The 11,947-nt window shown below is 42.1% G+C and overlaps 1 pseudogene; it reads right to left on the bottom strand.

The window, feature by feature from the left end:
- LOC122792758 overlaps positions 1-11,493 on the bottom strand; it is a 149,130-nt pseudogene extending 137,637 nt beyond the window's left edge.
- Between the last annotated feature and the right edge of the window lie 454 nt (positions 11,494-11,947).

The raw sequence follows: 11,947 nt of genomic DNA on the forward strand, positions 1-11,947 counted from the left end.
AAAAGATCTATATCTAGTTCTGTTTCTAGGATTTCCACTCAGACTCTGGTCACTGCAAAAGAATATCTCAGTATTATGGATCTCATGTCTTTTGTGATTCTCATGATACCCCTGTCAAGACTCCACATGCAAAAGATAGAGTGGTATCTGCAGTCACAATGGTCCCAGTATCAATACCCCTTAACTTTTCAGATCCCAAGGCTTGGGCTTTTAGCAGGAAAGTCACTTGTTGGAGGCAGCAGATATTTGTAAATCAAGGTCTGCCCTTCTCCCATCCTGTACTAAAGCAGTTAGTCATCACAGATGCCTCAGACTTTGCTTGGGAGCAGTTTCTGGAGGGATAAATGTGGAAGATGTGTGTGGCACCAAGGATAGATGCAAGCACATAAATATAAAAGAGATGCTTGCAGTGATCAAGGCACTCAACTCTCTGAATCATCTTTATTCTTTGAGACCTCTACAAGTTGTTACAGATAATACTATAGTCATGTGGTACATCAACATGTAAGGGGGAACCAGACTGTACCCCCAGTGCAGATTAGCCATGTTAGCTTGGTATATAGATTCACTGCACAGTCTCACTTTATAGGCATCCTACATTCAGTCAGAGCAAAAAAATGTGTAGGAGACAAGTTGAGCAGAACAAGGATAAACCCTCATGAATGGAAACTAGATCAGGAGGTGTTCCAAGATTTGATCCATCTTTGGGGAGTTTCTCAAGAAGTCCTCTTTGCCTCCTTTCTGAACAATCAGCTGGCAAGATTCTGCTCCAGGACTCCAAGCAAGAAGGCCTGGAAGACAGATGCCTTTTCTTTTCCTTGAACAGGAGTGTTCCTGTTTGGTTTTACACTCTTTCCACTAGTATCCAGGGTACTTCTGAAGATCATTGTGGTGACTGCCTTCTGGCCCAGGGAACTGTAGTCTTCTGTTCTTTTGCAAATGGCCAGTGGCAATTACCACAAGTTATCTCACAGAATGGATCTACTCACACAAGACCTGAGGTGTTTGATACACCCTAACATCAATCATCTTCAGTTGATTGCCCAGATGACAGGGTCTTAATTCCCTTTCGGCACTTGCTTACCAAGGATGTGCAGCAGGTAGTAACGGAGGCAAAAAAACCTGCTACTACAAATATGTTAGCAAATGGAAAATATTTTCTACTTGGTGTCAACAAAATAGCCGGCACACATTCAAGGCTAGTTGTTTTCTGTTTGTACAATATTTGTGTGAGTTACTATCCCATGGCTTTTCTTATTCCTCTATCAAGGTTCATTTATTAGACATTTCATTGTGTCTGCCTATTGATCCTCTTCTTTCAATGCAGTCTTATTTCAAAATGTTTTTGAAAGGGGTTTTGCATAAGAGGCCTCCAGGAAAACCTGTGTCTCCTCCTTGGTATCATAATTTTCCATTAGAGAAGTTAATTCTTGCTTCATTTGAACCAGCTTACCTGGCCGACTTGAGGTTCTTAACATGGAAAACAGTTTTGCTGGTTGCTCTTTGCCTCCGCAAGATGTGTATCTAGACTGCAAGCTTTTATGGTGAGTCAACCCTATAACTTTTTCCACAGGGTCAGAGTTTCTTTGAGAATTAATCCTTCTTTTATTCCTAAAGTTGTATCTGAGTTTACTTTAAAACAAACTATTTCTCCATTTTCTTTCCTGAACATTAAAATGAGAAAGAAAGGATACTCCATACCTTGGATGGCCTCAGACAACTCAGGTACTATCTTGACTGAACTAAATCTTTCAGATCTTTGGATCAATTATTCATTTATTGTGAATGTAAAAAGGGACAACCTGTGTCAAAACAGACTACTTCCAAATGGTTGTCTAAGGCTATTACTTGCTACAACAGAACTACTCCAGGCAGGGTCAAGACCCACTCTACCAGGATGTTGGTTTCATCTGTGGCTTTTTAAAAAAAGCTTGGATTCTAGAAGTATTTTAGAAGATGCTACTGGGTCCTTTGTACATACTTTTGCAAATCATTCTAAGTGTGATTCCTTCCCTAGGTCTTGATCATGCTCATTAAGGACCATTGTCCAGGGGCTATACAGACACACACACACACACACACACATATATATATATATATATATATATATAGAGAGAGAGAGAAAGAGAGAGAGAGGTAATGTAACTTAGTACTAAGGAAATGTGTAGTATTCCAGCCTTAAGGGTAGTAAACAATTTCCTTAAGGAAGAACAAAACACAAAAAGGGAAAAATAATTGTACTGGAATGATTACTCCAACTACTCTTGATACTGGCATATACGTTCATAGATTGGTACTAGGCTATCGGCCCTAGGGCCTGTACAAGCCTAGCCATAACAATTCCCTGGATATTTCTTCCCACAATATTTATTTATTTATTTCACATTTGTTAACCGGGTTAGTCCAACTGGGTAAGAAATTACCCATTTTCAGTGGAGACCCGAGGGGAAAAGCCCCGAACAAAACATACAAATACATACAAATAGAGACAAGTCAACAATATAAAGAGCAAAACAAACTTATGGATACAATGGATAAGAAAATAAATGTAATCCAAGGAATAGTACATAGCTATATGCAAGGTCAGAAGAAGGAAAGTGCTAAAGAAGATAAGAGTAGTGGAGGAATGAAGTGATCTAAAGGAAGGAGAAAAAAAGAAGAGCACTAGGATAAAGTAAATTATATAAAGAGAGAGACTATAGAAAGAAGAGCAGATTGGATAAAGTAAGATAAGAAAGAGGGAAAAAAAGGACTTAATGATAAGTCTAGTGGAGAAATGGGAACATGGAAAGGGAGGAGTTAAGTAGGATGGTTACAGGTACATATAGGGTTGTTATGGAGGTACAAAATAAGGTCATGTTTGAAGTTAGGAAGAGAGGTATGACTTCTAATATGTAGTGGAAGATTATTCCAAATAAAGGAGATGGAGTGTTTATAAACTATTTTACCTGTGTTAATATTTGGTTTATAGACTTGTAGAAAGAGTTTATCACAGCTGCGCAGGGATCAGGGATGGGTGTACCAGGAGATCAGGTTGGACAGAGATGGACAGTCAGAGTTAGAATTAAGAATTCGGAAAGCTTGGATCAACTGACATTTGGTCAGAAGGTGTGGGAATTCGAGCCAATGTAGTTTTTGGAGAGCAGAACAGTGATGGGATTTATAGGGGTTGCTGGTGACAAATCTAGCAATTTTGTTATAAGTTTAGTCAGGTTTTGCCAGCAGGATATATTGTAAATTGGAAAAAAATAGGAGAGCCATAGAGGAGGACGGGGAGGAGATAGGATTGGGCTAGCAGTAGTTTAGAGTTGGAGGTCAGGAATTAGCTGTTTCTATATAACATGCCCAGTTTTTGGTGTGTTTTCTTTATAGAATGAAGTATGTGGAGGTCTAGTTTGAGCTGGTCGTCAATGATGACACCTAGGAGTTTAGTGTGTAAATCTGGTGATATGATAGTGCCATTTAGTGAGGACATGAGAAAGGTGGATTTGTGATGGGCTAGAGCTTCAGGTAGGAATAGTAAGAGTTTAGTTTTAGAGGGGTTCAGGATAAGTTGATTGTTGGAGAGCCACTTCTCAACAGAGTGAAATGAAGACTGGGTGATATGGTGGAGGTTATTGATAGAGTCAGAAATGGAAATCAGAGTTGAATCATCTGCATACTGTATGATAGGGGAGAGATTGCTGGCAGTGTGTAGGCCATTGGTGAAGAAGTTGAAAATGAGGGGGCCAAGAATTAAACCTTGAGGAACACCGGTCTGAACTGGCAGAAAGGGTGAGAAGGAATTTTGACATTTAACTGCTTGTAAAAAACAGACCATTGTTAAAACTTCTTTGTGAGATCTGCATTGTAGATCACTTTGGATTCTTATTAAAAATAAGAAAACGGTATTCAGGCTGGTTTTGCTTGTTTCCCTCATTTTAACTTAATAAACTGTGGTTTAAACAAGCAATACCAGCTTGAGTCATGTTTTCTTATTTTTTGGGAATGCAAAGTGATGTGTGATATGGATCTTGCATAAGAAGTTTCGACAATGATCTATTTTAATATGCTAATGCATATGCTAATTTCCAGAATAATTGTTGCTGTCCAATTAGTTTTCCCTTTGTGTATTTTATATACAGCAGATGGTGGATTTTGCATTCTTCTGGCCGGTACTCATCCCCATTTAATACTTCCTAACAGCAGAGATGCAATGCAGACCTATTGAAGGCCAACAATTGAGGCTGGCTGACTGCTGTTTCTCGAGCTTGGCAATTAACTCCACATACTGGACCACAGGATCAGACTGATTATAGACACCATCAGAGGCGTAGCAGGCAACCAGCGTCCTGTGCCAGTCCCTGAACTAGTGCCTTAACCCCTTGCTCAAACTGAAGAAGACCAACAACAAACAAATGTCAGCTCCGATAGACTGTTCATGGCAGCATGAAGCGCATAGGTTCATATGTGTGTACTAGGCTAATCACCACAAAGGTCTTTTTAAGCCTAGCCATGTATCCTAAATCTCTGATAAATTCTGGTTCATAGGTTCATAGGTAGGTTCTAGGCTATCGGCCCAAGGGCCTAGGTAAGCCTAGCCAACAAGGTTCCCTGGTTTACGGCACCCAAGAAAGTTATTTTCCTGTGCCACTGTCAAGCAGAGACACAGAAGTGATCCCCGGGGTGTATTTCCCATTTCCCATCCACTCATCAAAATTCTTCTTGAAGAGTGCTAGTGAAGAACTTTGCTTGACATAGATAAGTAGCCTGTTCCAGAGTATGGGAAGTCTCTGGGACAGGAATCTATCCCTCCAGCATGTCCTGTTTATTGTGGTGACAAGGTTTAGGTCCCTAGAGCATGTAACTTGGAGGGATTGGGATTTCTTTAGGTGTAGCATGTCCAACAGCTCTGGGCTTGACATAACTTTATATGTTAGGCAGAGATCACCTCAGAATAGGCGATATGCTACGGAGTAAAGCTGGAGTTTTTTGAGATGGACAGTGTAGGGCATTTGTTTGAGGCCAGTAATCCTCTTTGTGCGGTACTTCTGTGGCCTTTCCAGCTGCTGCAGATGTCTTGTGAGGTACATTCCAAAAGGGGCATTGTACTCTATAATGGGTCTAATGAGTGTCGAGTAGAGGGGAACAATGACCTCTTTTTTCCTGGATGAGAACACTTTTATGATGAGGTGTGCCACTTAGAAGGACTTCCTGACTACTGTGACAATGTGACTATCAAAGGAGAGACTACGGTACACCTGGGTCCCAAGGTCTCTTATCACACATTTAGTGTTAAATAGATTGCTGCCTATGTGGTAGTTCATGGGTACAGAGTTTTTACCAAAGGGGATGATACTGCACTTTTTGGCATTGAGCTTGAGGCCATGGCTCTGACACCAGGCATCTGTCTCAGTGAGGCCCTTCTGTTGGATGTCCACATCATTTGGGGACTTGCCTATGGCTCCTAATTTGCAGTCATCTGCGAACTTCATCAGTCAGAGGCCTTCTGTGTTAGCCTGTACTTCAGAGAAGTAGATACTAAACAGGAGAGGTCCCAGAATGGAACCCTGTGGTACTCCACTTGTCACTGCTTTGAGGTCAGATTTGGAGTCTGCAATTTTTACAGTTTGGGTTCTGTCAGTGAGCCAGTTGGCAACTCATCTTGTGACTTAGGGACTTATACCTAGTTTAGTGAGTTTAGCTATAATTCCAGAATGGGGGATGGTGTCAAAAGCCTTGGCGAGGTCAAGATAGACTGTGTGAACCGCCTTACCCTCATCTATGGGTTTGGTGGCTGCCTCAAAGAAGTCTATCAAGTTCAGGAGGCATGATCTGCTTTCCAAAAACCTGAACTGGGTGGGATCCAGAGTTTGGAGGTTACCAATGTCTTTGTTTATGAGTTCCATGGTGATACGTTCCATGGCCTTGCAGACCAAGCTCGTCAGGCTAATAGGTTGATAGTTCCCAGGATCAGTGATGGCTCCCCCTTTGTGGAGTGGGATAACTGTTGCTGTGCACCATTCAGTGGGCACAAAGCCTGATGTGAGTCTATTATTAAACATGGTGCTTAAGTGGGGAGCCAGTTCATTCTGAAGTTTGTGTAAAACGCAGCCTGGGATGTCGTCTGGTCCCATGGATGCTGTGTTTTTGGCTTTAGAGAGTGCAGCATTTACCTGCGTAGTTGTGATTACAGTGACTCTGCATTCTTCCTGTATAGATATGGGCCCTTTAGGGGGTGATGGGGGGGGGGTAAAGTTAGCACTGAACCTATCTGCCTGGATGTTGGCAATATCAGTTGGTTCTGTAATTTTCATGCCATTGTGCTGTAACTCAGAGCAGATCTGGGTGATGCCATCGAGATTCTTGACATAGCTATAGAATGCTTTGTGGTTGTCCTTAGAATTAGGGGCAATTTTGTTTTCATAGCTAGCTTTGGAGGATCTTATAAGGGATCTCAGCTTCTTACTGAGGATGACCAGGGAGCTCCTCCACTCATGGGATTTTACTCTCTTTTGCAACAGTTTCTTCCTTCTGTTGTACAGTTTGTTTATGACAGGGGACCACCAGATTGGCTTCTTTTTTTTGGAGGATAGCGTCTTGGTTCTGTTTGGGATAGCACGATCCATGCACTTGTGTAAGTGCTTATAGAGTGTATTTGTGTAGGATTCAGCAGTTGTAACTGTATTGTCCATCTGCATGGGTGTCATGAAGTTCACCACTTCTGTCTTAAGAAGCATGAAGTTGGCTTTGGAGAAATGTTTTACTGTGGTTTCCTTAATGGGGTGTGGGGGTGGGATGTGGATATCAAGGGTGATTAGCTTATTGTCGGATCGGATCAACAAGGAGTTGACTTCAGGTGTGGAACACCGGTCACTCATGTTGGTAATGACTAGGTCTAGGATACTGTTGCCCCTGGTGGGGGTGTGGATAAGTTGATCCAGGGCATTGGAGTTTATGAATTCCAGAAAGCGTTGAGCTAAGGAGTTGGTACACGAGTAGTTTTCCCAGTTAATGGTGGGGTTGTTGAAGTCACCCATTTTATTCCCAGTACATCAAGAAAAGAGGAGTGGGAATCCTGGGGCAAGGTGGGGGATCTGTAGCAAGATACAATTTAGATTGCAGTTTTGCCCAGAGTTGGTTGCACTTGGATAACCTCGGATGCATTATGCTGAGCAACTAGCCTGGAGGTGTAGATATCCTTAATGAATATGGACACACCTCCGTCTTTGGTGTTTCGGTCCAAGTTACATGGCCAAGAAGTGTGGTATGGGTTATAGCCTGGTAGTGCAGGGGTGCTGTCTGGAGCCTTGAACCAGGTCTCTGTCACTGCACAGATATCGATGTTCTCCATTTTAAGGAGTGCCCCGAGTGAGTGCATTTTGAGATTTAGACTTCTAGCATTGAATAGCATTACCCTTAGTTTTTGCTTACCTGTTCCTGTTACGGTGGTGAATTTGTCATTTGAACCTTGCCTAAAAAAGGCACTATAGGGGCATCAAGAGCCTTAGCCAGTATCTGAAATCCCAGGGGTGACAGGTGCAGGCCATCTGTGGCAAAGCATCATGGTCTGTCGACCATGCCATCCCAAGCAGACAGATACTGGAGCCCCTTAGAATGACACCAGAAGCTTAGCCAATTGTTGAAGTCAATCATTTTGTCCTTGTACTGCGGTATCATTTTGGGCGATGCAGTACCCCTGATAAGTGTAAGCAGGGGCTTGGGAGATGGAATGTTTACAAGCAGGGACCTGGGAGTTGAACCATTTACAGGCAGCCTATGTCCATTAGAGACATAAGTGCCAAACCAGGAATGAATTTCCTGTTCTCCATCCAATTGTCCAAGTTACAGTTGAATTGGATTAGGAAGGAACTCTGCTTCACATGGATGGGAAGCCTTTTCTAGAGAAAGGGGTAGTCTCTGGGATGATACCTGTCTCCCCAGTGGTTCCTATTTATATTACAGGCAAGGTTTAAGGCTTTAGAATGGATAATTTTGGTTGTGTTTGTTTTGCGGCTATACAGGAGGTCCATCACAGTGGAGTTAAATAATGGCTTATATGCCAGGCATAGGTCTGTATTCAACAGCCTGTAGAAGACAGAATACAGGGATAGGGGATTGTGGTGGTCTGCATAGGACATGTTAGTTATGTCGTGTATTCTTTTAATAAACCTCTGTGGACGTTCCAGTTGTTGGATGTGCCTAGTTAGGTAAATACCAATGAGGGTATTGTACCCAATGATAGGTCTGATAAATGCCGAATGCAGTGGAACAATGACCTCCTTGGACCTAGATGCTATATCTCTGTTTATAAGTTGCACAGCACAGAATGATTTCCTCATTACTATAGACATGTGATGGTCAAAGGCTATATTACTATCTATGTCCCCCCCCAAGTCCCTAACTACTGGGTCAATTCTTAGGGCTGTGTTGTCAATATGATAGTTACCAGGGGTGGATGACTCCTCAAAGCATACCATTACGCATTTCTTGGCACTTAGTTTTAGTCCATGGCTCTGACACCAGTTATTTACCTGTGTCAGCCTTTCCTGGAGAGCATTTGTGTTAGTGGAGGATTCAATGACAGCTCCTAATTTGCAGTCATCTGCAAATTTAGTCAGTCAGAGGCCCTTGACATTGGTCTTGCCTTCGGAGAAGTAAATGCCAAAATGGAGCAGTCACAGGGCTGATCCCTGAGGGTCTTCACTTGTGACTGGCCTCTTTGTAGAGGTGGACTCCCCAATTCTAACTTCCTGGGTCCTGTATGTGAGCCAGCTGTCTATCCACTGGGTGACATAAAGTTTTATACCTAACCTGTTGAGTTTGTCATCAATGCTCGAGTGGAGTATTGTGTCAAAACCCATGGCCAGGTCAAGGTAGGCAGTGTGAACCATTTTGCCTTCATCCATTGCTTTGGTGACCTTCTCAGAGAAGTCCACCAGGTTGAGTAGGCATGACCTGCCCTTCATGAAACCAAACTGGGTTAGGTCCAGTGTCTGGAGGTTTCCTATTTCATTGCTGATCATATCCATGATAATTCTTTCCATGGCTTTGCATATGAGACTGGTGAGACTTATGGGTGTGTAGTTTACAAGGTCTGTAGGTAGCCCACATTTGTTCAGAGGGAAGACTGCTGCTGTTCTCCATTTGTGAGGCATGAAGCCTGTTTGGAGGCTACAGTTAAATAGCAATTCGAGACGGCCTGATAGGTCATGTTTCATGCTATTTAGAAGGCATCCTGGGATATTGTCTGGGCCATGTTTCATGCTATTTAGAAGGCATCCTGGGATATTGTCTGGGTCAACTGATGTAGCGTTCTTGGCATTAGAGAGAGCTTTGAGGACCTGTTTCCTAGTGATATTAGGGGGAGTTATATTTGATGGTATTTCCTGAGGGGAGGTTGAGGAGATAGAGGGGCAAAGTTAGAGCTGAATGTATTGGCCACCAGGTTTGCTATATCTTCTGGCTCAGTATAGGTGGTTCCATTTACAATGAGCTCTGCACACAATTGTGTATTACCTTTGAGGTTGCAGATATAGCTAAAGACTATCTTGTGGTTGCCCTTGACCTGGGAGGCCATATTTATCTCAAATTTGGCTTTGCTAGACTTTATTTGTCCTCTGAGATGTTTGTTCAGTTTAATGAAACTGCTTTTATCTTGCTGGGTGTTAGACATCGTAATTTTCGCCATGATTTTCTTCCTTCTGTTATATAGTTTATCGATGTTGCAATTCCACCAGGGTGGCTTGTTTTTTGAGTTAGTTCTGTACTTCTTCTTGACAGGTATAGCTGCCTCTATACAGCTATTAACATGATTATATATGGTTTCTGTGAGCAGTTCTGTGTAAGCAGCAGTGTTCTCAGGGTTTATGTAGGCTTGAAATTTTCCTAGGTTATCACTTAATAGTAGGAAGTTAACCTTAGAGTAGTTCCTGAATGTTCCAAGGTTAGCTGGGGTTTCAGGTTTTACTTTTACTTCAAAGGAGACCATTTTGTGGTGTGACCTTACCAGAGAATACATTACACTAGTGGGTGTGCAGCAGTCTACCAGGATCAGAGGACCAGATCCAGTATATTTGTACCCCTGGTCAGCACATTTGCAATCTGGTCCAGGGAGTTTGTGTTTACAAAATCCAGAAATCTCTGTGACTGCACCTTTGGTTTCGTATATGATTCCCAGTTAACAGTGGGGTAATTAAAGTCACCCATGAATATGGTACTGGGTTAGATGGTGAGTATTTCCAATACATTTAAATGCATGTTATGGGTTTCCTGAGTCATAGAGGAGGACCTATACCTTACAAGGAAGTGGTATGGGATTTGCCTATGGTGATTTGAATGGAGAAGCCCAAGTGCATTGTCCTGTTTGACCAGCCTTGAGGTATAATTATTTTTGATGTAAATTGAGGCACCTCCACCTTTAGTCCCTGTCTGTTTAGTAGCTGGTCTAAATGAGTGGAAGTCATTATAGCCTTGGACTACACATGTCCCCTCCCAGGCACATACCCACTCCCTGCCAGAGCTCTTTATTTTAAGAGCAAACAAATAGTAAATAAAAATAAGTGGTCAATGTGCCCAAAACTCACACTGGTAAAGTCAAAAGACAGGCACAGCAGGTAAACTCAAAAGAGCAAAAAAATGCAGCTCCACTCCGATACACTGGCTGTTCAAACTGGCCAGATACATAAAAAGCAAAAAATGCAAGAATTGTTACCTTTTAAACTGTAATAAGCCAATTGCTACATTTACAGCAATCAGCTTGCTACAGCTTACTCCAGAAGTTAGCAAGTTGCTTTCTGTACCTGTATTCAAAAATGGTGGTACAGAAATAAGAATGCAGGAACAGCACTTCAGGATTGCATCCTCTAACACCTTTTACATGGGGCACATGCCCCCTTTGCCCCACTCTTTTTATGCTGCTGGACACCTTCATAGTTGTTCCTGAACACAGAAGGAACCCCTGGAGTGTGGTTACCCATGAAGCTTTGCATGCATTCCATCATCAAATTCCAGCAGTCATTGGCTACAACAGATGGGCTGTAATACACTTCCACAGATATTCCTCATGCATTAGGTGCCATGATGATAGTCTTCACTTTAACAAGAATGTCACAGTACTGGTACCTTGTTCCACAAATGTTGTTCTCGTTGCTCTTGGCATTCTGAAAAATCCTTTCAATTTGATCATGGGAACATCAAAACTGACATCAGCCACCAAACAGAGTCCACTCTCAAAATGAGGAAAACAGCTGACAGGATACTTACAGTTATGTTTCACATGCATCAGTTTACTAGGTTGCCTTTGGTTTCTCATTCCTGTTGCAGTTGTTGTGTGGTATATCTCACAGTATACAGAAGAGTTCCCCGCTTCACTGCTCCCAACTTTTTCAGCTTCTTTCTCAAAATGTCAGTTGTCTGCTAGATGTTCTTTCCTTCCATTACTGACAAGTGGAAAACACAGGTAACCCACGTGCTGTCCCTTAGCACAAGTTCCTTCACTAAAATGTGAAGCATTTAATAGCACCCATCTTTCAAAAACAGCATCCCATTCTGTTCAGTTGAGATTCATCTACCCTTTACATATACCATTTTATTTTTGCTCTCTTAAATAACCAGTACAAGCTAATAGGGCATGGTGAATCAATGAATTTGGATGCAGTCTAATGTACACAAACTTAGTTGGAAAGTTTGAAATAATGGGAACCAACAAAGAAAATGTATCTGAGACTGTGTTTGGTCTTGTGAGTTTCTGTAGCAACTGTTCCAGGTTGTAAAGGGTTAAACATTTCTTGAGCTGCTCCTTTCTAGGACCTAGGCAGTTAAGGTTTAAACATCATAGGAGTATAAACCCCTTCTTCATACTGTCCTTGTAAGTGAAATGCAATACTTCTTCGAAGGTTTCATCTGAGCATGGAGGGGGTGTATATGCTACATCTAAATTAAAATTTGAGCGCCCAGCTAATATGAT

Source organism: Protopterus annectens, chromosome 2.part0, assembly GCF_019279795.1.
Source record: "Protopterus annectens isolate FY-2018-M chromosome 2.part0, PAN1.0, whole genome shotgun sequence".
NCBI classification, from domain to species: Eukaryota; Metazoa; Chordata; order Ceratodontiformes; family Protopteridae; genus Protopterus; species Protopterus annectens.